Source organism: Myiozetetes cayanensis, unplaced genomic scaffold (assembly GCF_022539395.1).
Source record: "Myiozetetes cayanensis isolate MyiCay16 unplaced genomic scaffold, myiCay2020 scf4, whole genome shotgun sequence".
NCBI lineage: Eukaryota > Metazoa > Chordata > Aves > Passeriformes > Tyrannidae > Myiozetetes > Myiozetetes cayanensis.
The window spans coordinates 58,432,796-58,438,795 of NW_026087631.1; positions in this window are offsets into that span (position 1 = coordinate 58,432,796).

The following is a 6,000-nucleotide window of genomic DNA, read 5'->3' on the forward strand; positions in this document are numbered from 1 at the left end:
CTAGAGAAACACGTCTGCCAGCCATGTTAGGCTGGGAAGCCGTTTTTGTGAAGCAACATAATAAAAGCATTTAATTAGTTTATTTTCATATTAGAAGCCACATCCTAACCCTGGGCACCCTTGCAACACAGGCTCCAGTGGAGCTGCACCACACTTCTGGCTTCCAAAGTATCCCACGTTCCAGGGCAGAAGGGGAAGGGTTTCCACACCATGATAGCACAAAACCATCCCAGCACTCAAGGTTTGCCAGAGGCAAGGACATAACTCTGACTCTCCTAATTGCTAATGATGACTGCAGAAGGTGCTCTGGGTCTTAAACTGCTACATCTGACAATGCCTAAAAACCTTAAGCTTAAAAAAGCAAAAAATATACCAAGTAACTACCCACTCACCTGACCATGACAGAACTTTAATTTTGTTTTAATCACTTTACCTAAACTGAGAGGTCAGATAGAATGTTTTGCTTGTAACATTCAAATTTAAAAGTTCAATTTAGATTAAAAAGAGCAAAGATCCAGTAAAACATAGGCAATGATGCAGTCAAGAGTCATGAAAGAGGAAACATCGGAGAAGAAAAAACTTTGGGAAGTTTTGACAGGTTACTTGACATTGCAAAATATTGCTCATTAGCTTTTGAGCTGCACCTCTACAGGGCAAGCATGAAGAACAGAACTAAAGCTTAGGGGGCATTGGAGCAAAGTTGATTTAATGTCATTGGGCTTAAATGGGTAGTCTCAGACACCCTGTTCTGCTCAGCAGAAAATCCTACAAGCCAATCTGTACCCACACAACAGCTGAAGGCTACTTGCATAAGCCTCAGTCTGCCCTTGCAATGTTATGCTTGTTGTTTATCCACCTGTAGCCATTACGTTGTTCTGATTTTATTTAAACAACAATGGAGGTCCAGTCAGAGCCATATATTGATTGCAGTGTATTTTTTGTGCTATAGCAAAAGACAAGACCAACACCTCTGATTTCAGTGACTGGAAATAAACTTACAGAAAATAAACCAAAATTAATTATGTAAATAGATCACTGTTATGTGCTTCAGATTATATGAACTTTATTCCATATATAGCTACACTCAGTTTCAGCATCTCTCCCTTCAGTTTCTCCTTCCCTCATTGGTGTAGTAATATTTGCTCGTCTCACTTTGCAGGCAAACTGCAGACTTTAGTGCACATTATTTTTTCCCACTATAGTTGAAAATACTGTAAGACTCCAAATTGGGTGGTGCTTGAAGAACTATACTAAATCAGAAAAAATTAATGTTCAGTTTCCATTCATTTAAAAATCAGGAAAAGGGTCTACTAAATGAGAGATCATGCACAACATGCAAAGTCCTTTAAAGTACTATAAGAAAGGGATTACAGAAGAGAGCCATGCTTAGGAGTGGTAAAACTGAAAAGGAAGTCAGAAAAGATTAATTTGTAGTGTCAGTAAAACAGTACGTGACAGGAATTGGCTTTCATATCAAAGGTACTCTGCACTTGTACCTATGAGCTGCTCACAGGCCTTGAGAAAAGACATACATCTGAAAAGAGCCTAGAAAAAGGAGAACTAGGATGAATTAGTTACAAGTTGATTCAAGCAGTGACCTTGAGGAAAGAACTTGTAGAAATGTGACAAAATTTCAGCTTAATGGAAAACAACAGTAATGCAGTCAATACAAAGGAGCAGTAAAAATTCACTTGATGTAGATAGGTAAGGAACAGGAACTGTTAGGCAGTTTATTCCTTATGGTAAAGAAATGTCACTTAATGGTGCTAAAGGAAGAAGGAATTAAAAGCGTATGTCATGAAAGGGCATGTTACACTAAAGAAAATTATCTAGCAGTCATATGAGTGTGCCCTCTTTCAATTCATAAACAGCATGAGAAGACATATCCATAAATAAATACATATCTATAATAAATAAATAAATAAATATCCATCATAAATGAAAGTATAACAATTATAAAAACTGTAGGACGGGAACAAAACAAAACAAAATAAAATGATATCTGTTCTCTGAAATTTTTAATTCATATTAAAGGAAGACAAATGTCTTAAAAATGAAACTTGATATTGCACAAAGTAGCTTATGAGTACAAATTCCTCCAAACACACCTACAAACACACACACACGTGAAAAATCATCCATCGAGTGCATCACGTCAGTCTTCAAACTCTGGGGATGTCTCATGGGGCCTTCCAATATAGACTGCTGATCAAGAGTGATTCCTGGTGAGCTGGTTATTCTTCACAGGAGGTTGATTCAGAATTATATTAACAATCTCATTTCCCATGAAACTTAAGGCTGTGTTTTGAGTGTTTTCCAAAGACTAAAATGTACAGCACCTTGTAAATGACTCACATGGGGCTGTATAACCTCCTCTCCTTCTAAATTCACTTTTACTCAGACAAGCATGCTCTGATGGGCTCAGAGCTGGTTTTTAAGTTTTTGTCTTCCCATCAGTGTTTATGATTATCACACATGGGAAAGTCGTCCTCCTACTATCCATTACAACTGTGTTAAGTCCACAAGTTCCTGTTTGTGCAAGAGTCTGCAAGCGTTCCTTTCAGGTAGGTCTTTTGTGTTAATAGTTACTTCCGTATACAACATGGATCAAGATATGTAGGTATGTTTTATATCTACTAGAAATATATTATCACCAAGTGAGAAATATCACTACTTGTGGACCTTCTTCAGGGACAACAGCTTTAAAGTTGGAACCCAGCCCAGGCCCCTACACAACAGCAGTATCAGAGCAACACAAACCAAATCTTGAAGAACATGCAAAGGAAGATAAACAACTCAAGGACTAGTCACACAGAGAGGAAAGCCACATATTTCTAATGTTGTGAGTATTATGGATTTATTGTACAGCAGTAAATAACATAGCAGTATGTGAAGAAAAACTTAAATGTCAGATCACAGTGACAATTGCTGCTGATTCAAGGTGAGGCCTTGCCTAAATGGTGAAACCATTGGTGGACTACTGCAAGTGAAGTAAAGAAGACTGGAAAGTCTTCAGAGGAAATCTTCTCTAAGCTTCAAGTCATCATTGATGACAAGTAAAATCTTGCAGTCATCCTCAAAATGGGTGAGAAAGAAGATCCAAAGAACTACAGGCAAGGTCAGAGGTGCCAGGCAAGATGGTGGGGCTGGAGTCCTTGTTCCGCAAGGAGAGGCTGTAGGACTGGGGCTGATTCAACTGGGAGAAGGGATGACTTCAGAAACACCCAGCAACCGCCCAGGCACCAAGGGAAGCAGACTGAGGAGGTGCAGCTATACTGTTTTCTAAGATGTGTAGATGGAGGATGAGACACAACATTCATAAACTGAAATAGGGGTGGTTTTCATTGGGTGTTAGGAAACAAAATTTCACTGGAAAGATAATTAAGCAGTAGAAAAGCTTGCCTAGAGAGGTTGTGCCATCTCCATCACTGGAGGTTTTCAAGACTCTACTGGACAATGTCCTAAGCAAGGCGACCTGAATTCAATGTCAATCTCTTCCTTGGAGCAGGATTATGGACTGAAGACTCTCAAGGAATGAAACACAATTCTAGTAACAGTAACTAATGGAGAGGTTTGTGTCCAGCAGTCCCACCCTTCTTGTCTTTGGAACCTTTGCTTTGCCTGTCACCATTTTGTAGGGCTTTCTTCCATCTTCTCCCTATATTTTGTCTGTCTAAAGGAGGTCTGAGGTATTACACAATTCAGCTGGTGTCATAGATATGAAATAACAAGTAGCTGTACATGATGCTGGGCAGAGTCAAATTGTTTACATTAGTGTGATGGCATAATTGATTTTTGACACTGTGAGAGACAGAGTGGATCTAAGCAATCAAGAATCTAATGTTCTTGAAACACAGGTAGTTCAGCAATAAGAGAAGCACTTCAATTCTAGTGCTAAAATGAATTATAGGAATACGAGGATTACCACATGATGGATTAAAACAGTGGCCTGTTTAGGCCAACTTCTTCTTTTTGAGAGCAGGAAGTAATATATGCTTAAGAGAAAGCTGCAAAAAGGCTAAGCTAGGAGGGCTTTTTTCCATCCACTATAGCTGGAGCTTCCAGTAAAGGAAACAGGATATGTACATACATGTCTTTCCAATCAAGTCTCATTTCAGTAGGGAGTCAGAAGTGTAGCCCTATTCATTAGACCTCACTACATTTAAATAATTTCAGGCTGGTCTTTAAAACAGAGTTCATAAAATTAAGAAGCTGTATTCGCATGTCTAAACAAATAAGAAGGCTTTTCAAATAAAATGTAAACCTTCTGGTCCTGCTAGCCTCAGCAGAATGTGTGTGATTCCAGCTCTTCTGAAGACTCATCCACAACTAAATAGAAATATGGAAGCTTCTACTTGGCTACTCAAATTTGACATTTTTGTATTACATCTCCAATACCTGTGAGGATTCTTACTCACCAGCGTCTGTAAATGCTTTGCTTTTCCAATATGTATGGACATTTTGCCATCAAATCAATATAAAAATTTTAAAAGGTTACTCTTACCACAGCTGAATACCAAATCCACCAACTGAATCCAGATATAGATTGGTAACCTTTTTTTACCAGTTTATATTCCTTTTTGTTCTCTCCTCTCTCTTCTTCCATGTGTTTACAGTGTGGTAGCCATGCAAACAAAGGTGTGCAACAGTAAATGTCTTTGTTCCTTTATAGTTCTTTCTTTGCAAGTTTATTCTGATAAAGACACTACTTCATTGCATGCAATTCCTTAGTCTTTCATGCAATTGCCTACATCAATCCTACTCTCCATCTCCCCTTGTAAAACTCTATCAGTGTGGGAGTAAGGATGCAAACACTGCAAAGCCCTCCTGTTTTGAGGCTAGAAATGACAGACTTTACCCAAAGAATCTCCCTCTTTTCTATCAGTTTGATGCAGCCTTTTAGAATTAATTTCTAAAGTTCTAAAAAAGTAGAAAAAAAAAAAGAAAAAAGGTTTCATTTCATTGTGCATTTAAGTGAAATCCTTAAACCTCTTTGCATTATTTTATCGCATCAGACTTGTCAAGTCACACTCATTTGAATGAGTGAGATTTGAAAACCTCTGAGTGTTATATTACATTTTCCATTGATATATGCTGTGAATCTTTATGGCTGCATGAAAATGAAGCCAAAAGTAAAAGGAGACAGCTCACTTCAAATGAGTGAGACTGGATAGGTCTGTCATATGTTATTTCAGGTGCTCAAATGATAGCAATTCTAAGCAGAGATGGGTGATGCGCTTGACAGGTTTGCATGGATTTAGATAAAGAAGGAAAAATTAATAGCAGAGACAGAAACAAAAGGCTGTGACTCTCCAGGAGAGTCATACCCTTTGAAAACTTGAGCCTCATCCCATACTCAAAAGCGGTAAAATGGCAGAACTGAGAGCCCTTCTGGAGGTACTCTTGCACTCCTGCAGTGACTCAGAACTGTTTGTATGAGAAAGCTGGATTCACTGGCTCTGGAGGTCATTAGTTTTGGATGGAAGGGGGAACTACGACCCCATACCCACCCCCCCACTGCTCCCACCCAATACACTGACTGCTGTCACAGATTGTCCTAGCGGGAAATGCCTGTGTGGCAGAAAGACTTTGCACATTTTGCTTGAACATTTGTTCAAAAGCCAGCCACAAATGAAGGCTGTTCCTAATTTTCAAGAATACTTATCCTCTGATTGTGCATGCAAAAATTGACTTTGTATTCCCATATCTCTCATTTAAAGTTACCAAACAGGCTTCTAAAAGTTTAACAGAGGCTTTTCAATAGAGATTTGATTTTCTGTGCAGCTGGGGAGAGAAAATCTGGTGAAAGACACCTTTCAGATTTGCACTGTGCAAGAATGTACTTTCTAGTAAGTGCTTGCAAGCTGATTTTCTTTTGGCAGAGGGAGCAACATGTCAGAGTACATTACACGGGCACAGCGTGTTCAAGCAATGCACAGTTCTAGCAAAAAGACTCATATGAAAGATGCGAAAAGGAAGGGCTTGCATTTAAAGGGTTTG